At 48.8% G+C, this 26567-nt stretch overlaps 3 pseudogenes; 1 reads left to right on the top strand and 2 right to left on the bottom strand.

Annotated features, from left to right (window-relative positions):
* Positions 1-3044: 3044 nt before the first annotated feature.
* Positions 3045-6242, bottom strand: LOC136523896 (uncharacterized; annotated as a pseudogene).
* Positions 4380-5741, bottom strand: LOC136519692 (protein ALP1-like; annotated as a pseudogene).
* Positions 6243-11477: 5235 nt separating the features above from the next.
* Positions 11478-26567, top strand: part of LOC136521957 (protein kinase G11A-like) — a 57051-nt pseudogene continuing 41961 nt past the window's right edge.

Here is a 26567-nt window from a genome sequence, read left to right as displayed (position 1 = left end):
TCTAAAACGCTGCTTCCTACTCCGACCCCGACCCCACGGCCAGGGGCTCGTGGGAAGCCTGCTCACCGCTCTTCTCCGACCGGCGCACCAAGAGCCGACTGGAGCCATCCGACCGGGGGCTCCCCGCTCGGAAGGAACCAGAAGACGTACGGAGAAAGGCAAGGCATGGCACACAAGTCAAAACCATTGTACCAGGGACCATACCCTGCACGAAACAGTGCTCTGCAGCCACCCTGACACAAAGTGTTGTAGGGGCCGCAGAAACTCCCATATGGTAAGCCCCCACGTGTCTCTGGACATCGATCGCAGTATGGGCTGCAAGATTTACCATACCGGGTGAACATAACGTAGCTCCTCACATGCCACTAGGCATCAAGAAGTATTTGCAGGTACTGGCGTCCATCCTTCCTGAAGAAGATAGCTCGACCCTCCGTACACATCTGACATCCTATAGCGACATCGACAGTATTGGGGGGGGGCGTCAACCATTATCCAGTTTTCATCACCGTAGGCAGCAAGGCCTAGAAATATCTGTACTCTCTCCCTCTCATATGTAAAGCCATCCCCTTCATCTATAAAAGGGGATGCACTCCCTCCAACGAGGGGAGATCGACTTCTTCAAGCTCAGACTCACTAGATCGACATCAACACCTTACAACCGTAGGACCACCAAGTTCCGACCGTGACCCTTCCGGTCGGAGCCAACCGAACCTCTTGTATCCCCTCTTTTTCCTCCTTCTCGTTTGTACCCTACTATAGACTTCGAGCGTCTGGGCTCAGGAATAAAATCACCGACCGACCCCAACTGGATGTAGGGCATGTTGCCTGAACCAGTATAAATCCTGTGTCATTGAGCGCTAGGCCACCTCCGATCACAACGTATAGCAAAACTACAAATATTTACTAGTTGGTCACTTTCTGCACCGACATTATGGTTCCTGTTATTGTCTTTTTCTTTTTTCTATAGGTAGCCTCTGAGGGCTACTTGCTAGTATTTTCTGCTATAACAATAGAAATAGGCAGTACCAGAGTCGGTTTGTAAAAAAAAAGATATATTTAAGGCGTCATCTTTCGGTGCTGCTAAACAAATTTTCTCTATTTATAAAATCTACTCTCTTCGTTTTAAATTATAAGATATTTTCGTTTTCTAGATATGTAGTTTTTGCTAGCACTTAGATATGCATTAGTAAAAATAATGTATACAGAAACGTTACGACGTCTTATAATTGAGATGGGAGGGAGTAACACGAGACCCTTGCCGGCCTGGCTCTCTGGTTTGAATTTCACTTTGCATCCCTTGTTTCTGCATCTTCAAAACAATTTGTTTCTGCATGTAAAGTGACGCGCGGCAACGTGCATCAAGGTAAGTAATCCAAAGTTCCAAACCATAAAAAGAACCAAGAGTGCTGAACGAGAAGGGGGCCTCATAGGAGTACTACGGCCAAATTAGGATTCAGACAGGAAACAGTAAAAAAAATCTAGCGACGAGCCGGCAAAAGTTCTGACCATGGCCGGCCAAATGCCCGAGTCTTGTTCGTTTGGCTTATAAATTGTACTTTTTCAGCTAATGAATAGTATTTTTCTCTCACACCAAATCAGTCAATATTACTTTCAGCCATGACTTATCAGCTAAATAAGCCTAAACGAAACAGAGCGAGCTGCCTCGGTTCCGCTGCACTACCGTGCAGATGGGCTCGGACAAGGAAATCCGACAGGACGAGACCGTTACTCGATCAAATCGATTTGATTTCGTAGGAAATGGACTTTGTGATTTTGTTGTTTTACTACTGACCAGGATTTTGTAATTTTTTTTGCGAGATTTTGTAATTTTCGAGACAACTGAGAGTGATGGGAGGAGACCACGTCAGCTGGAGTCCGCCAAGGCCAAACATCAGAGACGGCACAGAATCATCGTGCAGTAGTATCTCTGAACGATTCCGCTTGCGCAGAAGTTTGAGAGAGAGTGTGTGATGAGCCTGTGATAGGGGGCACGTCACCTTTTCTTCCCTCCCTCTCCCATGTTCATTTACCGATCACTCTCACGTCTCAGGACACTCCCAATCTCTCAATACTAGTATCCTATTTGCTTTTTGTTTGACTGATAAACCATGGTTGAAAGTACTATTGGTTGATTTGGTGTGAGAGAAAAATATTGTTTATTGGCTGAAAAAGTATGATTTATAAGCCAAACAAATCCAAACGAACATGGTATAGAAACCTCCGTATCTCCATCCTTCCAATGCAAGTTTATAGCAGTAGTTTCTATGGACAAAAAAAAAAATTAATGAGCATTTGCATGCCGCCACAAACAAAGATCATCTGTGGCAAGATAACGTGTGCCATGGTATGCTCTGCAACTCACTGTTGACGGAGCCCAAGAGCTAGAAACACCGGTCTGCAGCACGAGCAGCAGCAACAGTGAAGTTCAGCTTCAAGTGATGAATCAGCCTTTCTTGCGGTGCTCTCCTCGACGTGCCTTTGATCACTGCCTGCTTCAGCATCAAATACCGTCACTGCTGCTCCACCAGCTGCTTGTACTTTCGGCATGCAATTAGGGCTAGTTTGGATGGAACCCTGGGATAGTTGCCTGGGCTATTCACCTACCTGGGAGCTGCCTGTATTCAGTTGCAAGATTGCCTCGCCAGGCAAAGCTGAAATTCAGGCGCCGTTTGGTTGATGGCCTGAAAATTAGCCTCAGCAAGTAGAAAGGTCAGGCGCTGTTTGGTTTTTTATTCTGCCTGGGTTACACTCAGCATTATTTGAAGTAATGAACTCATATGAGCTCTATTCATAATATTACACACAATGAGTTCTAAGCTATATGCTAACAAATATTACAACTTAAGATTAGATAATAGTTCGTCGATATACAAAAGCACATCAAGGCTATCCCAAGAGTCTGTCAGACACCTCTCTGACTATCAACTTCGCCAGCACCTAATTAGCATCTAGTCATACTATACATATTGATTCCAAAAGGGTGCAACAAAAACAAGACCCCATCAGCCATAATCAAAAGATCATGTAGCTACAATCATCCATAATCAGGGACCACCAAGATCATCACCAGATAAATGGTTGAACACCCAACGCTCAAGGTATTCTTGACCCATATTGATAAGGAAGCTGCGATGAACTTGAAATTCTGGCTTGCAAAGGTGCATTCCTACTGCAAGCCTATCATCCGGTGCTAATGCGATCTTCTTGAGCATATCCCATAGAGGACCATTAGGGTCCGGAGGAGGTGCAACCTGCACTGGTTTTCCAAGGTTCTGTTGGATACCACGCAAAGTATTGGTTATCTCCACATCCATATCATCATCGGCATAGGCAGGAGATGGTTTTATGTTGGACTTACTGGCCCTACCAACCCGTGCAGCAGCAGGTACTGTATTAGACTTGCCAAACCTTTTAAAATTTCTCTTGTTAGGCTTCATGGACTTCACACTAGATGAAGAAACTTGAGTGCTAGCTGTAGCAAGGGCAGCCACCTCCTGACACTCATCACTATCAGACTGTAGTTTGTCTGAGTCTTCCCCATGTGCATCATTTCTGTTATCATAGTTAGCCATATCATTCAGCATGTCAAGTCTCTCAGTATCATCTTGGTCTGGATCAGCTGCAGTGGAAGGGTCTTGCATAAAAGAACCATCAGCTGTGATGCCACTAAATAATTCTTGCAACTTGTCAAAGAACTGAATTGGTTTAGACAGAATCCCACGGTCATTTGCCTGCATAAAAAACAATAAGAATCATTTATGATAATGCATGTAAGATGACTACTTAGGCAGGAGATAATTACCGAGAGTTCGTTCAAAGTAGACTTGGAGAGAGTCACCATCTTGGTGTCATCATCCCAGCCACCGCCACTCTCATTCATATGCTTAGCCACAAGTCCCCAAGTATCCTTATGCCGCCTCCAGTGGCGATGAACTTGCTCCACAGTATAGGTAGTGCCATATTTAGAGTTCACTGCAGATGTACAGGCTGTGTGATGCATCTTCTTGAAAAAAGTTTTTGGAGGCATCGCCAACTTCTTATCAATGTACTAATCAAGGAGAAATTCAGATATAGCTGGAGGCCAATTTGTAGCTTTTGCCCTTGGATTTGAACCTGCAGCTTTCTCACCTCCCTTGCCCTTAGCATTCATGCTACTTTCTCCTGTATCCATTGTCAACGAACTACAGAAAAATATTGTAGTGAAGAAAACGGCAAGCAACAATACAGGAAAATATTTTGATAAAGAAAACAACAACCAATGGTACATATATTTTCCTAATTAATAATAAGTCTTACAAGCTAAATAATACTTTATAAATGTATTACACCGTACAAGTACATATATGCTGCAGCAATAGTACATAGCATAGTGAATTACATCAATATTCAGTCCACATCAAATTAGCTAGTTCATCTTGCTTAGCCACCCATTGTCTGTTTTCTGCACCTTGATCTATTGCTACTCTAGTTGACCTGGGCAAAGTATTATACCAAAGTTCTTCATCATATATGATGTCATCAGGACCGTTGTCTAGGATCCAATTGTGTAACACACAGCATGCTATCACAATCTTCACCTGTATCCTAAAGGGAAAATATGGCTTGTTTGCAAGAACTTTAAAGCGATTCTTTAATGTCCCAAATGCTCGCTCAACAGTTGTACGAAGAGAGGAATGTCGAAGATTAAACAACTCTTGTGGTGTTTCTGGATATCTCCCACCCCCATACTCCTTCAAGTGATAACGAACACCTCTATAAGGTGGCAATATACCCGGTCTCGCTTCATACCCCGCATCAGCTAAGTAATATTTTCCTACAATACACAAGATGACTGCTTTATTGCCTCATCAAAACTTAGTGTATGCCTTAAATCATTTGGACAAATATGCTAACCTTCAAGAAATGGAATTCCATTTGATCTTTTAAGGGCAGCCCTTAGAACTACGGAGTCATGTGCTGAGCCCCCCCCATCCAGCAAGCACATATGTAAACCACAAATCAAAGTCCACGGCTGCTAGCACATTTTGAGTTGGGTAACCTTTACGACCTCTAAACTTGTTAACTATATTTTTAGGGACAAATGCGGGGATATGAGTGCCATCAAGTGCCCCCAATACAGTCCTATATTGCAAGGAATTTTTATTAGTGTAATAAACTAGCCATAAAAAATAAAATATTAAGAATTGTATGTTTTGTAGTATACCTTAAAATAAGGGTAGAACTGCCCAGGGCTACTGGTTATCTTTGAATGGGTCTCTACAAACCTAAGTTTTATCATATCTTTGGCAAGGGAACATAAAGCCATCAAGACCTCACTGAAATACCGGCTTACGGTCTCGCCGGATCTCTTGAAATATAAGGCAATCACACAATTTCTCAAATTGTGGCCAACTGTATGCAGAAACATAGCTAATTGTTCTTCAACCGAGACGTGTATAGTATCCCTAAGTAGACCGGAATCACGCAAACGGGAGGAAAGTTTCCAGAACACAGCTTTCCTCATCCGAAATTGACGGATGCAGTTTTTATCTGTTCCATTATATAGTTCATCTAGCCTTGTTTGCCTCACCAAATCTCTGCTCACCAAGGGCCCATATTTTATTGGCAGTCTTCTAGAGCGAAGACGCCGACGTCGCCGCCGCCATTGGATAATGGCAATGACAATAGATAGGACACTTAGCATGCGAGCTCTTTGCTGGATAACATAATTGGAAATGTGGTCTTTATCCATCTAAGCATCATATGAGAAAATGTAAGAAACAAGCAAGTTGGTAGTTCAGACATACATGTCGTCATTTTCTAAAGCAACCTGTACAAAGTTACTACTTTAATAAATATACATTTTGCCACTCACTTTCTAATCCTCCAGATAAAAGTGTACTAGCTAGCACCATTGGATGTCAGTACGCACATGCTAAAAACGCTACTCTCCAATACTATAAGAAAATCAATATGCTTATCACGGAGAAATGTACTGGGAGAGGAGAAAAAGGATATATGTACGCACAAGCTAAAAAAATGGAGTCTCACGTGCTACAAGAAAATCGATCTGATTAGCATAGGGAAAAAATGCATTTGTATACATCAACCTAGAAAAAACTGCAGCCATCATTTGGACATAAACAAGAATGATAGATCAAGCAAATCAAGAAAATAGAAACAGATTTTGCTCACCTTTCTGAACCAGATCTAAGATCAGTACTTCTTGAAGTCAATGAAGAGTGAAGAGAGGAAATAATAGAGCAAACCACCAGATCTATAACATAGATGATCACCCTGCAGCATCCTTCATGGAGTCCAATATGTGATTTCCCCACTTCTGAAGAAACACCAACGAGAGAGAGAGAGATAGAGGGAGGGGGAGGGGGGGAGAGGAAAGGAAAAAGTGAGGAGAGGATAAGGCAACGAAGGTTTACACGATCATTAAAGCCAGGCAGCTTGGCTGGACTCCCAGGCGGTCGATTTTCTACGCCTGGCACCCGGCATCCGCGCCAGGCATCCACGCTAGGCAAGTAAATCCCAGGGCTCAAACCAAACAACGTCCAGGCAACCTACAGGCAAGGGTCCAGTCCTAGCAATTTTAGCCAGGCCTGTATCCAAACGAGCCCTTAGTCTTTTCCTTCTGATTGAAGAATGCTGGAGATCTTCTTTGCACCACGGTGACCACACTAGGTTGGCCTCCGCGTCGCGCGCGCAGCAACGCGCGACCTCCCGCACCTCGCGGCCACCATCCGCGCCGTAGCCGCTAAGGCCCCCGCGTATAGATAGCCAACGGGCCGGTCCGGCCCGACACGGCATGGGCCCGTGAAAAGCACGGCCCGATAGAGGTCGGGCCAGCATGACACGCCGCCCCCCAGGCCGTGCCTCACAGGGCCACAGGCCTGGCCTTCGGCCCAGGCATGGCCCTATGGGCCAATTTCCATGCCGGGCCGGCCCGAGAAGCATGCCATGGCTAACGGGCCATGCCAGCCCAAGGCCCACTAAGAGAGAGAGGTGTGGAAGGGCAGGCAGGGGCAGCCATCGCGTGCCCGAGGAGAGAGAGGGCGCTGCCAGAGGGAGGAGAAAGCGCCGCCACCGGATCTCTGCCGCTAGATCCACCTACGCCGGGGAGGAGGATGCCGGATCCGCCGCAGGGGACGAGCAGGGGGCCGGATCCACCGCTGGGGACGAGGTGGGGCCCAGATCCATCGTCGGGGATGGGGTCAGGGCCAGATCCACCGTCAGGGAGGAGGTGGGGGCGGATCCATGGTTGAGGACGAGGTGGGGGCCGGATCCAGGTCTCTCCCTCCCCCCACTCTCTCTCTCTCCATCCCTCGGTGGGGGCCAGATTTGCCACCGGGGACGGGGTCAGGGCCAGATCCGCCATCGAGGAGGAGGTGGGGGTGGATCCACGGTCGGGGATGAGGTCCCCCACACGCGCCGTCGAGCGAGATGGGCCGCGCTCGCCATCGTGGTAGAGCCACGCCACCATGGTTGGAGGGAGGAGGAGGAGGGGCGCCGCCATGGTGGGAGCGAGGAGGGTCGCCGACGTGGTTGGAGGGAGAGGGAGGGAGAGACCGCGTGGGAGGGGACTGCATGGGTGAGCGGGGAGAGGGAGGGGGAGGGGACTGCACGGGCCGTCGGGGAGGGGGCACGGGGAGGCGGCAGGTCGGGCCGCTAGTGGGCTGGCTGCTCTATAGCAGGCCATTCCATGCCAGCCCATGTGCCTGGGGTAAGGCCCAGGCACGACCTGCTCCTCTGGGCCGGGCCAGCCTAGGCCCGTTAGCCTCCATGTAGGGCTGTGCTTGGGTCGGGCCAAAAAAACGGGCTGCGGGGCGGACCGACGGGCTCGGGCTGCATGGCCAGCTATACCCCTATGCCGCTCCTCGAGGGCCTCCCAGCGAGTTCTTTGAGCGGCGGCGAGCCTGCGCGAGATCCACAACCGCGCGAGCCTGTACGAGATCTGCGGCGCGTGGGTCCTCGGCTCCAAGGCAACGAACACCCCAGCGTTGGAGGCATGATCCTTGCGCCGGCACTACTGTAGTTCCTTAGATCCCACGTCGGGCCTCGCCGCCGTCCTGCCCCTCGTCGCACGGGTCGGCGGCGGCACGCGAGCTCCTGCCAGTGGCCGCGCGATGCTCTACGGCGGTGCTGCGCGAGCCCGCACCGGCTGCGCGAGGCCCACGACGGCGGCTGCGCGAGCCCCCACCGACGACGCGAGCTCCCTTCGGCGGTGCGCACAGGCCATGGAAACGAAGCTTTTCTCCCCAACGTGGCTGCAAAAAATTTGGCAGCGACGGCGGCTCACCTCTATGAAAGAGGGCGCGAGCGCGCGCAAGCGATGGCGGCCAGGCGAGAGCGTGCGCGGGAAGGGTAGTCGGCGGCGATGGGAGGAAGGCGCATGAGATCTAGCTGCATCAATGGAAAGTTGAAAACTACCCCGTCTTCCCCAACGCGGATGCAACGTCGTTTCTACCGCATTGATTCTCTTGTATACGCCGTTTCTATCCTAGACTCCGTTTCTTGCATTTTTTCTACCTTTCTTCAATAAACTAGGTAGCGTGTCCGTGCGTTGCTACGAGACAATTAAATCTTTTATACTAAAAACATAAGGATCACACGATAAGATAACAATACTGTTAAATTAAATACCGACGTTAAAGTGACATTTAATTCAAAAAGCAAAGTTCGTAAAATTAACACAGTCACGGAGAGCGCGGCGTCGTAGGCTCACAAACTCTACCTTATAGACTTTTTAATATGGCTAAGATAATATTTTATATCGGCAGAAAGAATTCTCCGATATCCATTTCTTTTATGCGCCAATAAATCCATGAATAAGTTCTGCTGCATCTTCATATAATTCTGTATACACAGGTTCAAGTATATATGTAAATATTAGTGTCTGTCACATGGATAATATTGCGTGTCTTAAAAAATCTCTCATAAAATTTTAAAACAAAGTATGTTATACTCACCGTATAAATATGTGTGGCTTTAGGACTATTCCACACAGACATATATTGTAGAATAAGATATCCACTTGAGTGTCTGTTCTAAGATGTTGAATTAGGTGTTGTAATTCTTAATTTCGACACATTTTTCAAGTCAAGGCAACCATGGTGACACTTTTCTTAATGGTACATAATTTTATGGTGCACCTCTTGACTATCTAAGTAAGGACAAGTTAGCACTACAAAGGCTCAAAAAAGCTGCTGAGAAGACCAAGGTTGAGTTTTTCTCCACTATACATACTAAAACCCATGTCTCCATTTATCATTGCCGATGCTTTTGATGCAAAGCAATTCAACATTACCATAATCAGATATAAGTTTGAGTCTCTTATGAGCAATCTTATAGAGAGACTCTCATCCTTTATGTGATTCACCTCAAGGATATTGGTAGGACGATGGACCCATGTTGGAATGTCGCACAAAAAAGTGTCCACGTTTTATCCATGATTATTTCCCATGAATACATGCGGGTACTATGATAACACTAACTACACCAAATGAAAGATTAAAGAGAATTTGCATTACCTCTAGAAGAATTTATTTATTAAGTTCTTTGGACTCTACAAGTAGTTTTAAAATATCTATTTGCATGTCTTACCTCGTATCCTAATTCAAAATTTTGTAGTTTAATTAGAATATGGGGAAATGATTCAAAATGAACAGACCAAAGGACAATTTCAGCAAGAAATAGTAAGCGAGGGCGATGGAACACGTGAGCGTGAAACCAAATGAAAGGAGAAAAAAGTTGTCCCTTTTGCAAATGCAAAGAGGGGAAGTAATTAAATGTAGGCAGATTTGGCAAGGTTCTCAGAAATACATAGATGTTTCTTTTGTCTTAATTCTCTTTTATTCTATGTTAATTCTCTTTCCTTTTGCTCGTTGCCATGTATGCTGGTGCATGTAAACATGCAATGTGTATATAGATAGCACAATAATTTTTTATTTCCTATTTTGCCGTGATTCTTCTATCACATGACAGACAATATTCAATCAAGGAGAATCGCACCAAAGGACGCATCATGAGGGAGATGTTGTGGGATCGCAGGCGTGAGCAGACAAACGAACCAAAACAAATGTCGCAGCAAAAAATATCCACACTTTGTTCTTTTTAGTTGTAGGAGATGATGTGACACACCAGAAAAAAATCAATAAATATAGAGGTAATAAATGGTCCTAGAAACTAGAGTTATTTGGATTAATGCCATTTATAATTTTTGATGTTTGGAAAAACGCCATTACTATTCGCCTATTTTGAAGCATTCCATTACAATTCTTCGTTTCCCATAAAAATACCACTAAATACGTATGGACACAGCCTGCGCCTAACTGTAGGCGTATACGAAGACGTATACTTCATCTCCCTTGTCACTGACACGTGGACCCCACATGTCTTCTTCTTCTTCCTCCTATCCTTATCTCTCCCGTGCTGCTGCTGTTGCTCGGAGCCAGTGTGGGAGCTGAGCACGACGTTGGTGCCGGCCAGCACTGTCAGCACGCCAACACACTGGATCTCCGTGGGCTTGGAGATGCCCATCTCCCTGAGCGTGGCCATCACCTCCTTCTCAAGGCCTAGCTCCTCGAAGCTTTCGGCAGCCTCGACCCTCTTCCCCTTCCCCTGCTGCGAGCTCCGCTCCGCGGCCCTCGAGGCGGGCCTCAGGACGCCAGGGGACGAGGCGTCCTTGAGGTGGCGGAGGTGGAGATGCTCGAGGAGAAGCTCGTGCCGTGGAGGGGGAGCGGGAGTGGAGGTGGGGCCGAGGGTGGGGGCGGCGATGGAGAGGGCGGCGTGGAGGCAGAGCCAGAAAGGGGACGGCGCGGGAGAGGAGGAGGCAGTGACACGCGGTGGCGGCGCCGTCCATCGCCATGGGTAGCTGGGAGGGTTTCTGAGGAGTGGAAGGGGACGGATGAGAGGAAGAAGAAGATGACATGTGGGGCCCACATGTCAGTGACAGGGAAGATGAAGTACACGTCTTCGTATACGCCTGCGGCTGGGCCCAGGCTGTGTCTATACGTATTCAGTGACATTTTTATGGGAAATAAAGAATTATAATGACATGCTTTAAAATAGACAAATAGGAATGACGTTTGTCCGAACATTCAAAATTATAATGACACCCTACAAACTACGGCAAAGTCTGGGTTGCGAGTGTCCAAATAGCCTATTTGTTTGTTGGTTTCAGCCAGCCCAAATCAGCCAGCCAACAGTATTTTCCTCTCACAACAAACTAACACCAATCAGACCAAACCAGATCAGAAACCGACCAGCGAACCGGCCGAAAGGATGCGTTGCGAGTGCCCTCACACCACTCTGGTCCTACGCTTCGCTGCAGTCCCCTGCACGCAAGACGACACGGCGCGGGCGCCTATGAAAACCTCTCGGTCAAATGCTTCCCTGACTCGATCCGCCTGCGCCGGTTTCGCCCGACTCCGCTTCTCCGATTGGCTCCTGGGTTCATCTCCGTCCAATCCTTCAACCCATTCCGTCCATTTCTCTCCGTGGGATTCGTTCCCATCTCCATTAATTCTTCTTTCCCCATTTGCTGTTCCTGCAATGCGATTTCGCCGCCCTGTAGATCTTCGTCGCCTGGATTGGTTCGTCCCTTTTCTTCCTTATTACCTCCACCGTACCACATGAATTTCAAGAGTTGGCGCTCCAGCATTTCGCAGAAAGACGAAAGGGCGTCCTTCGCTTTTGGCTCTTCTTTATTTTCGCTTTATTAGTCCTTCGTTCACCCTTTCTGCCAACAAAAGCTCGCGGCTTGATGTGACCGAAGGCATCGATAGCAGCCCTTCCCGCGCCAAAGGTGCGCCATTGATCTGCAAAGCTCCCTTATGTGTTTCACCGGCGGCAATGCGCCCGCAGGAAACTAACCAAAGGGCCCAAAATGCTGGTTTGGGTGATGGGGGATGGGACATGGGAGCCACCGTGCTCCCCTTTTGAGTGGAAAAGATGGCGCCTTTGGCAGCAGAAGCCATCTTTGCTGATCGCTAGCACTTTGTTTATTCGCAAAATGGGGATTGGTAGATCTGTAGACCGCTGTATGATTGCGGTTAGTGGGAGGTTGGGCGGGCTCGGCAGTCTATTGGGACATCTGGAGCTGCCATCGGGGGTGGGGTGGGGTGTGGGGGGTGGGGGGGGGGTGGGTGGGGGGGTGGGGAGATGAACTCAGCTAGTATCAGCTGAGAGAGCTGAGATGCGTTGGAGGATTGATGTATCTGAATTGGAGGTTATTTCTTAGGTTTGGTTTGCACTGTAGCCTGATGTTTTTTTTTTTTTTCTGTTCGATGAATTTCTTTGTTTCTATATATGATCCTTCTCTGCATGTGCGAATGGTTCAGTGTTTTGAATGTTTGTCCTTCTATGCAGATTTCTTGAATGGAAGGCCACAGTTCAAATCTCCAGCGTTGTGCCAAGCTTGAAATTTTGATTGAACAGTGCTTGTCGAAATCCTTTTGATGTCTGCAGTCTGAGCCAGTGTATAATTTGGTCTGTGAGATACAATGGCTACAGAGACATTGCCTGAAACACTTCCAGTGGTCCCCGATATTCAAATTCTGAAGCTGCATTCTGATACCTCTGTGGAGGCTTCCAGGCTGAATAAACCTAGTGCATCGTTGCCAACCAGGTTGCCTGAACCAAACAACTTGAGCAAACCATGTTCTGAAGCGGAGCCTAAGGACCAGAAACCAAACAGCCTACTAAATGAGTCAGTTGATCATACTAGTTTAGACAACATTTCCGCAGACCCCATCCAAGATAAACTGGTTTCAGAGTGTCCTGTGGATGAACAGAAGAAAGATGTGAACCAAGGGAATATGTGAAGAAGCTTGAAACCATCTTCGATATTGGACAAGGAATGTGGCTTAGCAAAGGCAAATGAAAGTGGTGGGCTGATCAAGAGATCAGATACCGGTGAAAGAGGAATAAGTAGCTGATACAGGCCAAGCAATAGCAGTGATATCAGTGATGAAAGCTCATGTAGCAGTATCACCAAGCCTCATAAGGCAAATGATTCACGCTGGGAGGCAATTCAGATGATTAGGACTAGAGATGGGATCTTTGGTCTGAGCCATTTTAAGCTGTTGAAGAAGCTAGGCTGTGGTGACATTGGCAGTGTATATCTTTCAGAATTGAGTGGAACAAAGAGTTATTTTGCAATGAAGGTCATGGACAAGGCATCACTTGCAAGTCGTAAGATGTTGCTTCTGTCGGTGTTTTGAGTTGCCACCAACAAGTAAATTTATAATATTTCGCGTCTGGCCCGGATGGTGTGCTAAGAGGACACAAGGTTTATACTGGTTCAAACAAAATGTTCCTATGTCCAGTTCGTTGCTGCTGCTCGTGTTACTAGCACTGCAAGTTCGTAGTAGGGGTTACAAACGGTCGAGAGAGGGACGGGTCTCAAGTCTCTGGTGGTGTGTTGCGAGGAGTTCCGATCGGTTCGGATTTGAGTTGAGCTCGGATGTGTTCGGATGCGGGATCGGTCTTCTTAATGGGACGCCCTGCAAGCAAGAGTTACAGCGAAGGGAAAAGAGGAGAATGAGAAGGAGAAGTCCTCCAGGATCGACGGGTCCTTCTTTTCCTTTACGTGGGTCCCGCCGACCCTATAGACGTCAACAAGGACAGCTTCACGTCGCGGCCCTGTCCGCCACTGGCGCCATGTGCAGGCGTCGTCTCCCGGTCGTGGTACTCCACTCCGTCCTGGCGGACGTCGTGATGAACTGACGCGTCTGTCAGTGTTCGTATGAGGGTTAGGCAGAACAGTACCGGTACGTCCGATGCTGTTCCTGACATGAGTCCCCAGGCATGGCTCGTCACGGCCACAGGTTATATCGGGGCGTGCCGGTCACTTCCCTGGCGTCAGAGCTTTGACCCAAACCCATACGCTTAGACCTGGAGTGGTTGGCGGCGGTATGGGTCTTCGTCGGGCGAGACGGAGCCTCCGGGCTTGGGGTCGGGCGAGGCGGAGTTCCTCCCTAGAGGCTGGGCGAGGCAGAGCGCAATCCCAAGGATCGGACGAGGCGTAGCGTGGACCCAATGGTCGGGCGAGGCGGAGCCCTGCCCTCAGAGGTTGGGTGAGACGAAGCCAGCCCTCGGAGGTTGGGCGAGGTGGAGTGCGGACCCAAGAGTTGGGCGAGGCGGAGCTTGGACCCGAGGGTCGGGCGAGGCGGAGCACGAACCCCAGGGTCGGGCGAGGTGGAGCGTGGACCCAACGGTAGGGCGAGGTGGAGCCCTGCCCTCAGAGGTCGGGCGAGGCGAAGCTAGCCCTCAGAGGTCGGGCAAGGTGGAGCACGAAATCAAGGGTCGGGCAATAAAATTTGGTGGGTTGTTAGCTGGCTAGTTCGAGTGGGGTCCTAGCATCCCGTTTGTGGGGATCCGGCTAGAGCTATCTTGGTGATCGACTTTAGATTCTCAGTGGTCAATCCATATAGTTCTTAGGTCCGTTCGACCAGTCCCGAGGGCTCTGCCTTTCTTCAGAAAAAACCATGGATTGTACCCAGTCGAGACTCGATCGTGGGTCGGGTTGCCCATGGCGCTCGTGCATCTGGGTACTGGCCGTTTGCGGGCCCATCCCTTTTCCATCCCTTATTCTAAGGGTGCCCGCAGCAGTTGTCGAACCCATCGACGGGCCAACCTTCGAACTCGTAGGCCCTGGTGGGCCGTAGAGGTGTTTTTTTATCCGTATTCCTCTTACTTGTGACAAGTCGTGGCCCGTCCGGAGAGGCGAAACGTCCGGTGAGTTTTCCGAGGGAACGAACGAAGATTACGTGCGCACTTCCCACGGCGAGACGTTGTGGCTGATCGTGGCAGGCGCGGAGATCTAGACGGGCGGTTGGTTTCTTCGCACCCATCGCCCCTATAATACTAAGGGGTTCACCCCTCGGGTTGCATACCTTGCATCCTTGCCTCCGCAGCCACATCCACCGCCACCAATCGCCTAGGGTTCCTCGTCTCTACATCCCCGCCGCCGTCGAGCTCGTATTCGTCTACCCCCACCTCCAATGGATCCGTGGTGCCGATCTAACATCACCTTCCATCGCATGGAGGGCCTCGTCCATCGCGGTCTTCTCCACGCGTGGACTGTGGCCGAGGGTGGCTTTTGCCCTACGAGGAGGACGTGTCGTCGTCGCCCGATGGCTATGTGGTGTCGTTTGCCCACTTCCATGTGCGTGGGTTCATGACCCCACCCACAGATTTCTTCGGGGACTGCTGCACTACTACAAGATCGAGCTGCAACTCCTCAATCCTAACAAAATCTAGCACATGGTAGCATTCGTCGCCCTGTGCGAGGGATTCCTAGGGATTAGCCCCCACATCGAACTGTGGAGGCACTTCTTCGCCATCACTCTTCAGAAGAAGAGGGAGAAGAGCGACAGGTAGGAGCTGCACATGCCGATGGGGTTTGTTGGTATCCAACTCTAGAACAATTGGGTTGGTGAGTATCCATCGATGTGGTTGTCAACTTCCAACAAGTGGTGGCCTTCGCAGTGGTTCTACCTCAAGAACGACGCCATCGCCCCCCTATCGGAGTTCATCGGGCGCCTGATCGAAGAGGCCCTGGAGTTGTGGAGGAAGTGGGGTGCCTGGAGAAGGACAAGAAGAAGATCCAGGACCACATCGCTGCCATCCACATCTTGAAGGAGAGCGGCTTGAAGGGATCGGGCGTCATCGGGGCCTACCACGCAAGGAGGGTGGCACCGTTGATGACGCGTGTGCTCCCGTTGTATGCGATGGTGCCCGAGGTGTCATTCAACGGAACAACGCTTGTCGAGGGTGCGCTCCCTAACTCTGAGATCGCACAACGCATCAAGGAGGCAACGGAGCCCTCACGGGACGGCGTAGGTGCCCCCCGTTGATTTTGTTTACCTGGTGCCAGGGCATCCTTCGATGCGGTCGGAACTAGGCCACGTTGTCTTCGTAAGTTTCCCCTCCTCATGCCTCCTCTTCAATTGATTTCCTGACCTTTTGATGCTAACTTTGAGGGGGGCGGGACCAGCCGAGGGACCTCATCCTCACGGATCACCCGGCGCCGTTGCCGAGGGATTCATCCACGAGGGCGGTGAATCGCGCCGCGAGCGAGCGGCTGAGGAAGGCGAAGGAGGACAAGAGGAAGAAGAAGCAGCGGAAGCTATAAGCATAGGAGCGAGGGGAGGACACTATCAGCAACGATGATGATGATGATGGGGATGACGGTGAGGTTGTTGATGACATCGAGTGGGATGACCTGGAGAACGAGGATGTGCTGACAGGTATCGGCTCATTCTTGTAGGAGTCAGGACCCTTTTCGTTCCATGGAAGGGAGGGCACGTCCAGGGAATCGATGAAGGTGGGCTGTACCGTTGGCCTGCCCCTAGAGTCAATAGGGGTAGGCGGCTCTGTCGCCGCGCTTGAGGTGCCAGCGGAGGTGGGTGGCTTCGTCGCCGCGCCGCAAGATCCAAGGGAAGCGAGTCCCTCTACCCAAGAGCAGGGGGCGGGCTCAAAATGGCGTCGCCCCGACAAGGTAGAGCAGAGGCTAGGGGTTCACTCGCCAAACGTATCTGCTGCCCGATGGCGTTGAGGTGAGTCATTAGCTCCTATGTTTTTCCCTATTTTGGTTGGATTTCGTCGTGACTTATGCTTTTTGTTTCTTGCAGCGTCTAGAGGCAGCGTAATCCTTTGGTGCTGGCACCAAAGAAGAGCGCCGCCCTTCAAGCGAGGCGACAGCCATCGACTAGCGTCGCACCCGTTTCGGGCAGGAGCGGCGCCAGTGTGACTACGTTGCCGGCCAGTCAGGGGCCACCCACGGTGACGCTCGTGCCCTCGGCAGGATAGGCAGACACGGGGGCTCAAGGGACGCCTTTGGAGGTCGCTGAGCTATCGGCGATGGAGGCGATACCGCTGCCGACGATAGGGTGGCCAGGGCTACCAACCACACTCGTGGCGCTGACCGTGGCGGGCATGACATAGCCGGTTAGGATCCTAACGATGCAGGCGAGGGTGGCGGTGGTTGTGATAGGCAGGTCATAGCCAGGCGCTATCATGGCGGGGCCTGAGGAACTAGCGCGACCCGCACCATCAGTGGCCTCGGCGACGGTGTCTGGCGTTGCTCGGATGGAGGGGGATGCGTCCGAGGGGTCCTCAAAGGTCGTGGTGTTGGGAGAAGAGTCAGCGTCCGTATCGCTGACCCCTTCCGATGTCGGAGGGAGTGTTGCAGCAGGGACGTCATGGCGATGAGGGTCGGCGGCTATCGAAGTTGGTGGGAGCCGTCCCTGGCCCTGACATCGGTGAGCAGCAACTTGCCTATGCGGGGTGAGCCCCTGCTCCGGTGGGCGAGTCCGGAGGACCCAACGATGATGCTCTTCACTCTCAACGATGCCGTAGAGAGCATAGAGCGGGAGAGCCTCGACGAGGGGATCACGTCCATGCTCGAAGCCCTAGACCACGCCCATGGTGCCTTGTGTGACATTGTCGTTCCCTCCAGCCAAGTATTCGCTTAACCTTGCTTCTCACCCTTTTCTTTCTCTATATATTTTTTGTATTCTGACCATCATCTCCTTTTAGTCCCTTATCGCTTGCAGCTAGGGGAAATCTCGGTTCCTTCATGAGCAGAAGGAAAACTAGGACCACCTCGTCGAGGAGGCGTGACTACGTAGGGAGGTGACCGCTCAGCTTGTTGCCACCCAGCAGAGGGTGGCCGAGCTGACTCCCATCATCGAGGAGGCAGACAGTCTTCGGTCGTGGGTGGTCGAGGCACGTCGGCATGCTGATGAGGCCGAGAGGGCGTTCGAGGCCCTGTCGGTGAGATTGTGGAAGGATGATGAGGAGGCCACCAAGGTCAAGAAGGAGCGGGATGAGCTGCTCTAGAAGGACACCGAGACCTACCAGTGGATCCTCGACCTTTTGGCCGAGGTTGAGAAGGAACGGGAGCTAAAGTTGGGGGCCGAGGAGAAGCTTGCGGCCCTAGAGAAGAGGGTGAGTCTAGATGCCATGGCGGTTGCCCGACTGCGCAAGGAGCAGGATGAACTGCTCCAAACTATGGAGGGGCTCCGCTCGAAGCATGGCATGGTTCACGAAGAGCATGACCAGGCCCTCTGAGAGCATGACTGGGCCTACCAAGAGCGTGACGGCATACATCAAAAGGTCGGCTCCCTCTAGGCCAAACTTGGGAACATGATGACCCAGAAGCTAGAGGCTAAAAGCATTTCTACCGGGCTAGCCATGGACCTCGCTGAGGCAAGGAGGAATCTTCAGGCGGAGAGCGATGAGCTTGGTATTATAAGTGCCGCCCTTGGAGTGGTCTATGATGACCTAGAGGTGGTGCGATCGAAGGGGACTAGTTCGCTCATAGCCCGTGCCGTTGAGATCACGGTGCGGGTACGCCACCTCGAGAGGCATGCCCTTCGCGTCGAGGCTAATCAATCCTTTGTGATTGCTCGTTCTCATAACAGGGATAGCATCGACCTAGAGGCGATGAGCCATGGCTTCGTGCCTGGCTATGAGGCCCACGAGCTAGAGGAGATGGAGACGGCGGTGGCTCCCCTTTCGCAGGACCTGGCAGACAGGATCGAAAGCATAGTTCTCCCTCAGAGGGGTTATTAAGTTCAATAGGTTGATCACTTTTGTAATCAGAGGATAGGTGCCGACCTTTTTGTAACGCTTAAACAAACTTGTGACTTTGTTTCATTTGACCAAGTCTGTTCTTTTGTTTTGGTGCATTCTGACCCTTCTGTTTGTTAAGACCGTAGTGCTCAAGGTGTAGAAGGGAAACTCTGATCACGCTGGTAAGCAAGAGTGCCATAGCCACTGGGGCGTAGGTTTCTCACCGTCCGACCAGCCTTGCTCAGTCGTTCATTTCCATAGACCTTGCTACTAGGTTTAACGTGAGGAAGGGTGTTGGGCATGGCGACTGTTTCAGAAAGGGTGTATGTATACCCTTATCAGCCCTCGAGTGAGATCTGACCCCTTGCTATTGCTAGGGTCAGGTGTCACTAAAGATCAAGGAGAGGATAATGAAATTAGTAGGAGAAAACATCTCTTGTTTTTGCACGTACCCCCTTCCTAGGTTCTGTGCCATCATTCTACGACCGTGTGTTTGGTCTCCTTGTGAGTCCAACTTTCCTCGAGACCCCACATGTAGTAGAGGTCCAGTTAAGGGTCAGCTCATCTTTGTGATCGTCGCCGTGTCCGTGGTTTCCACAACCGGAGGGGTTGAGCTAACATCACTTGCCTCGATGGCTCGAGTGACGTGCTTGGTGAGCTCACTAATGGGTATGTTCGAGTGGAATCCGGATCCATCGTTTATGACGGGGTTGGCATAGCCCTTATATGGCATTCCATTGCTCCTTAACCTGCCTCCCGGCAGATGCCCAAGCCATTTTGGGGGGTGACTCAGGTGGCCTGATGGCCTCCCCTCAATGGGGATTCTATGGGCTCAGCTCGAGGTTAGGATCAAACGAGAAGGTTTAGATGACCCTGTCTGCTTCTAAGCGGGTCAGGTGAAGGCCGTTGGGGCTCATCTACGTTTTCCCCTAGCTCTGTTTGACGCGAGGCGGCCACGGGCCCTTTGTGGGCTGGCCTTCAAACCCTGATTAGTTGGACTCTTGATTTTGGGTCGGGCGGCTCGAGCCCCCGAGCCCCATGGGGCTCGGTAGGGGTCGGTCATGTTTCATGCGTCACCTCGTCCTCGGTTTCCACAACCAGAGGGGCTGAGCTAACGACACTTGCCTCGATGGCCTGAGTGTCGCGCTCCGTGAGCTCGCTAACGGGCATGTCCAAGTGGTATCCGGGCCTATCATCCGCTGACGGGTCAGCATAGCCCTCATGTGGCATTCCACTGCTCCTTAACCCGCCTCCCGGTAGATTCCCGAGCTGTTCAATTAGCTCGGGTGGCCCACTGGCTTCTCCTCGATGGAGATTCCATGGGCTTGGCTCGAGGTTAGGATCGAACGAGAAAGGTCTAGATGTCCCTGTCCACTTTTGAGCGTGGTCGGGCAAGGCCGCTAGGGCTCATCTACATTTTTCTCCCCTAGCTCTGTTTGACATGAGGCGGCCTCGGGCCCTTCGTGGGTCAGCCTTCGAACCTTGGTTGGTTGTCGCACGTGTCGAATGAGACGACTACCGCTTCATGATGTGACGCAAAGCATTGTGATACAATCATTGCATATGCAATGCTTGGATGTATGAAATGAATGTATGGATGAATGTTTGAATGAGTGTATGAATGCATGCATGAGAATGGATGAATGAATGCTTGGATGTATGGGATGAATGTATGGATGAATAGTGAATGAATGTATGGATCCATGCATGAGAATGGATGAATGAATGCTTGGATGTATGGGATGAATGTATGGTTGAATGGATGAATGAATGAATGAAAGAATGAATGTATGAATGCATGCATGGATGAATGAATGATCACGCAATGGAAAAGAAAAGTGGGGGTCGGTAAAGTTACCTCGATGGCTCGAGTGATGGGTTCGGAGAGCTCTTACCGGATATGTTCGTGTGGGGTCTGGGTCCAAAGTTCATGACAAAGCCGACGTAACCTGCAAGGGGCATCCCACTTCTCTATACCTGTCTCTCGGCAGCAACCTAAGCCTTCCAACTAACCTAACGACCCACCGGCCTCTCCTCGATGGAGATTTTGCCAGTGGGTCCCTCCAAATCCTTCTAGGGAAGGCAGAGGCAAAAGCTCGGGGCGCGGGGACAAAATCTCTAATTACGCTGGTGAGCAAAAATGCCATAGCCGCTGGGGTGTAGATTTCTAGCAGTCTGACTAGTTTTACTCAGAGTTCATTTTTGCACACCTGGCCTCTAGGTTTTAGCACAAAAAAGGGGTTGGGTATCGAGAATGTCTACCGAATATACGCTCTTGCCAGCCCCTAAGTGAGACTCGACCCCATACCGTCGCTGGGGTCAGGGGCTCGATAGTGAAATTAATGCACATAAAGTAAGGGTGACCCATTTCTCAGCAGTGGCCCAAATCGTTTGATCGATTTGGGTGGCCCGCTGGCACAGAATTTACCTTGATGGCATGAGTAACGGCTTCAGGGAGCTCTTATCGGATATGTTCGAGTAGAATCTAGGTCCATCGTTTGTGACGGGGTTGGCATAGCCCACGTGGGGCATCCTGTTGGTCCCTACCTGTCTATTGACAGCGGCCAAGCCGTCTGATCAACTCGTGTTACCTACTGGGACAGGACTTACCTATGGAGATAGAGGATGAGAACATCCCGCGCAAGAATTTAGTTAGGCAGATAAGCCAGGCGACAAACTTGTAATAAATGAACAAGCTCATAAATTTTGTTATAGCAAAACAACTTTTTAGCCCTTCTCCCCTTTTTATATAAAAATGTTAGTGCATTTCATCCCTTTCCATTGTTAAGGTCGTAAAGCTCGGGGTGCGGGTGAGCAAATTCTGATCCTACTGGTGAAAGCTCTAGTTTGGTTTTGGTTAATTGATAAAACCCTAAGTGCTAACCTAGTTTATCAAAGTAATTATGAGATAGGTAGCACTACTCCAAGTGATGAAGCAATGGCGAAGATCATGACAATGGTGATGGCATGGTGATGATCAAATGCTTGAACTTGGAAAAGAAGAAAGAGAAACAAAAGGCTCAAGGCAAAGGTATAAATAGTAGGAGCCATTTTATTTCCATGATCAAGACACTTAGCGAGTGTGATCACATTTAAGTTAGATAGCCATACTATTAAGAGGGGTGAAACTCGTATTAAAATGCGGTTATCAAAGTGTCACTAGATGCTCTAACTCATTGCATATGTATTTAGGATCTAGTGGAGTGCTAACACCCTTGAAAATGCTTGTGAAAATATGCTAACACATGTGCACAAGGTGATACACTTGGTGGTTGACACATTTAAGCAAGGGTTAGAAACTTCACCAGCGGAGTGTTCGCCCGTAGAGTGCGAACAGTCCGACAGTGCCACCGGCGCTCTATACAGAAAAGATGGGGGGTTCACAAAGTGACCGAACACTGGTGGCGCAGTGACCGGACACTAGGGTCCTGAGTCCGGTTAGTAGCAGCAGTGAGCATGTGTCTCAGTCTTTTGACCGGACACTGGCATGAAGAGTGACCGGACACTGGCAGGCTGTGTCCGGTCAGTGCTAATGTGAGGCGCACAGAGGAAACGTTGAGTGATCGGACACTAGGTGAGTCCGGTCAAGCATGACCGGACGCGTCCGGTCGTGAAATTTCATGTTTGGAACCTTACTAGAAACGACCGGACGCTGGGGTCTGTTGACACAAAATGTGACACACTGTGCCTCACACACAGCAAGCCAGAAAGCGTGGCTTCAACCAGGTTCCCGGGTGTTTCGTGGTCCGAAAACATGCCAGTCAGTTTGACCTAAAAAAACTAACAAGGGATAAAACAATTAAATGCCAAACCGGAACATGTCGGGTGAGACCAGACAGTTCCATATATACGGCCCTGAAGCCACTTACAACGACATACAGCTATAGGAAGCTGTCTGCCAACGAGTTTATAAACCATTCAGCTAATCGTAAGATGAACACACGTAAATATTTGATTGCCGAATGCATGTGCATGGGAAGACATGCTTGAACAAGTGAAATTAATTATGAGTTAATGCATAACCAAGCTCAGCAGTTCAGCCGAGTTGGGATCCATGAAGAAGGAACATGCAAATAAATATGATTAAACTAATCTAAAACCTGCATCTGCCGCACGACACCTAGTTTCGTTAAAGTTTAAACGTAATTAACATGCACGAACCCACGACATGTGACAATCCAGATTAAAATAATTCAGCCATTATGAGAATGTTATCTATTTGCAAAGGTAATATGAAAAGCAATGATCATTGAAGCACGAATAAAACCATAAGAGAGAGCCGAACAATATCAATCTAGATTGGGCAGAAGTGTGTTACGAATATATGAAGTATTTAAAACATGTAACACTGGATAACTTAATGAATCTATTTAGATTTGCCGTATCTAATAGAGCCGATAACTATCTTGCTTTCACTAAGCATATTGAGTAAACGCCTGCCGCACGGTATCTACCCAAAAACAAAGCATAAGCAAAGACTTCTTGATTGTCAAGCAAAGATCCGCCGCACGATCATTGAAAACAAACAAGACTACTTGCATCACGTCTAAATCCACCGCATGATACTAAACATGATAACAAGGTTGTCAGAACTTACGGAGGTCGACGGATCGATGACTCCTCTCGAAGAACTCGACGACACGATAAAAGGACTCGAAAGTTGGCACGGGGCCGGTTGTATTGATTTGGTTGTGAACCCGATTCCTTGCCCTAAACTCTCAGAGTCCTTTATTATTACAACTTTCATCTTTTCGATTGGCCTCGCTTGCCATCTTCTGCTTTCCCGAATAGAGTCACCGCCTTCTGGAGTAACCGATCGCATAAGCATTTAGCCGATCGCTTGTTTTGTTTGCCGAATACCCTTCTTCCCGCATGCGGGTCCACCTGTCATCCTCCAGAATCGACCAAAATTCAGTGTTAACACATGCCCCCTCAATTTCGGGATAAAAGTTGTTTTATTCTGAAATTGACCACAAGCTCCTTCTTCCTCCTAGGTCAGCACCGTTCAACATCGCAGTCGCTGTCCAAAAATTCAAGCCTTCAGCGCAACTTCGGACCTACTTCGAATCTTCAATGGTGACCCAGGATGAAATCCTAGAGGTAAACTTTACTTATATTTGGCAATTTCCATTTGATCTTCCCGTTCCTCTTTTGGCTTATTCCTCTTTGATTTCAATCACCTTCTAAAGGAATACAAGAATCAGATTTTGATCCCCTATGCTGCCAACCTCGATTCCTATTTCCTCGGCCCAATGGGAAATCCTAACCCTTTTGAAATTATCGAGAAGGAAACCCAAAGAATCCCTTTTAAATTTGGGATCACCTCGCCAAACCGATGGCCAAACACGTTCAAGAATTGGCCATTTCCCCCAATCGCCGGATGGCGGAATTGGTACAGGAGAATGTTGGAGAAAAGCAGCAGCCACTGGGAAAGTCAAGACATCAGTCATTGTCTGGAATTATCCTTAGCAGAAACACCCAGAAACGATTCCCTTTTGATAGCAGCTTCCCATTTTTGGTCTGACACCATTAATGCCTTCATCTTTGGCCATGGTATGATGACCATCACTTTAGCCGACGTGTTCATGATGATTGGCTTGAACGTGTCACTACCAGTATACCCCTATAAGTACAAGAGCAAAAGTAATTAAAGAGCCATCAGCACTGGATGTGGATGGGTCAAATACATCCAGAACTACATGAATGCATCTGGTACCATCTCTGACAAAGAGTTGAAAGCCTTCATGAATATGTGGCTATGCAGATTCATCTTCTGTGGAAAATCCAATGAACCAACCCTGAATCACATGGTGATGGCTGAAGACTTAGCCGCAGGCACTCAGATCCCACTAGACAAATATCTCTTAGGGTCCGTTTATCATATGATGCATCAGATTACTCTTCAGATGCGCCAAGGTGGAGAAATCTCTTGCGTGAATGGTCCCTGGTGGCTAATTCAAATGTGGCTCCAGCTATACATGCATCAGATAACCTCTGTGAGCCTCTTCAATCTAAGTTTTCCTTCAGTTAACTATGCTGAAGGCAGTACAGCAAAGGTTAAGGCTTGTCAGACTTATGGAGAAGCAGCATCATCCATCAGCATCGACATAGACATCGGTCATTTCTTCAAGCTGTTTTTCAAAGGATTCGGCAATGTGCTCTGGTTTCCTTATAGAGAAAATGAAAATTTGACTTTGCCCTGCAAGTTTAGCTATGAAATTGGTTGTTTAGGTCAAGAATCCACGGAGATCTTCAACTCCTTTATCAAACCTTGCACTCTGCCAGCCGAATTTTATCATGGAAGGTTAGTGCAGTCTACCTATGAATTCTACTATCCAAATATGGTGGCCAGACAATTAGGATGTGGCCAGCTGCCCCCAAGATTCCTCTTCTCAACAATCATAAAGCCAAGAGAAGTAATAGCAGAAAGAATGGAAGCCAAGAAAATCTTTGAATTAGGATGGGAATTGCCAACATACGAACCATCTCCATTTGGGCTAATAGATGTCGCTCATCCCTTCTTTGTCTCTTGGTGGCAAGAATGGCATGCCCATATCTTCAATATATCAATTCATCCTTTATGCAAAAACTTACAGCCCGATTTTACTTCTGATAGTGAGGTAATTTCATTATGCTCATCATTTCCCACTCTTGAATTCACTTCTTATTTTAACATCTGGTTATGCATAGGATCTTGAGTCTACTCTCCCAGCCAAAGCAATCCAGTACTATTCGGCTGGTCCCAAGCCTGCTCTGGGGTTTGATGCTCCAAAATTAAAGGAATTCATGAAAACTCCTATAACTTTGGATTCAGTACCTTTAAAGGCACTCATGAGAACCCCTGTTGCTTCAGCTGCTGCATCTTCAAGAGGAAAAGGCAAAAGGAAAACACCTGACAATTTTCTCTTACCCAAGAAACCAAGGACCAAGAAAGCCAAATTATCTCCTAAGGTATGAACTTTTTACTCTCTATCAGGTTAACAACGCCACTTAGCAGTAAACCTGACCACCTCTACATTCATTACTTCCATTGCAGCCACAAGTCGAAATTCCCATACCAGGCAATACCTCAGCACCTATAGAACCAACCCCTGAAGCTTCTACCGAAAATGAAGAAATCCATGACAGTGAAACTTCAGAGACTCATGAAGCTGAAGGTTCAAAGGCTCATAAATCTAATGAGACTATAGGTAACATCGTTCAACCAATTCTCTTTTCTCTCTCTCTTTTTTAAATAACATCTATCTCTTATGCTCATTATCATTTACTTTATTGAGAATAGATGAAATCTTAGATGAACTAGCAAGGGAAACTTCTCCTGATCAAGCTCCAAACCCATCCCTTCTGAACCTTCAGCTGAGTCCTCCAGCAAACCAGGGTATAACCCATCCTGATGATCAATCAGTTCAATAGGTAATGCCTTGTCTTACACTATATTTTAGCAAATTCACTCAATCAGCTAACACCTCCTTTCTTCTCCTTTCTTTAGAAGAACATCACTAAACCGACCACCAGCTACTCCTTCTCCATTGAGGACTACATCATTGAGAAAGGTGAAGAAATCACTTCTCAACAATCCTTATCGCTGGAAAATCAGGCCTGGCTAAAAGAGGTGATCATTCTGCTGAACAAGGATACCATTAGTCTGGTTCAGGATACAGACCAGATAAGAGACCTCCTTGAACTCATTGATCAAGATATCCCTTCTGCTTTCAAGGTCCCCCTAGAATCTGCAGCCCATCTTGATGACCACTTTGCCATGGTGAGAAGGGCAACCAAGAACATATCTTCGAGGGCTGCTTTGCAGAAGGATAGATCTTTGAAGAAGCTGGAGATTAAAGATCTTCACTCTCATATCTAGACTACAAGAAATTCCTTGACAACCTTGGAGTCTGAACTGAAAGCCATGGAAAATGAAAAAAGCAGACTAGAAGCTCAACTAGCCAAACTGAATGCCACAATTCAGTCTCACAGGGCCCATATAGCTAATTTGCCGA

Source organism: Miscanthus floridulus, chromosome 18, assembly GCF_019320115.1.
Source record: "Miscanthus floridulus cultivar M001 chromosome 18, ASM1932011v1, whole genome shotgun sequence".
In the NCBI taxonomy this organism is placed as follows: domain Eukaryota; kingdom Viridiplantae; phylum Streptophyta; class Magnoliopsida; order Poales; family Poaceae; genus Miscanthus; species Miscanthus floridulus.
The sequence above is the reverse complement of the archived record's forward strand: the minus strand, read 5'-3'. Positions and strand labels throughout refer to the sequence as shown.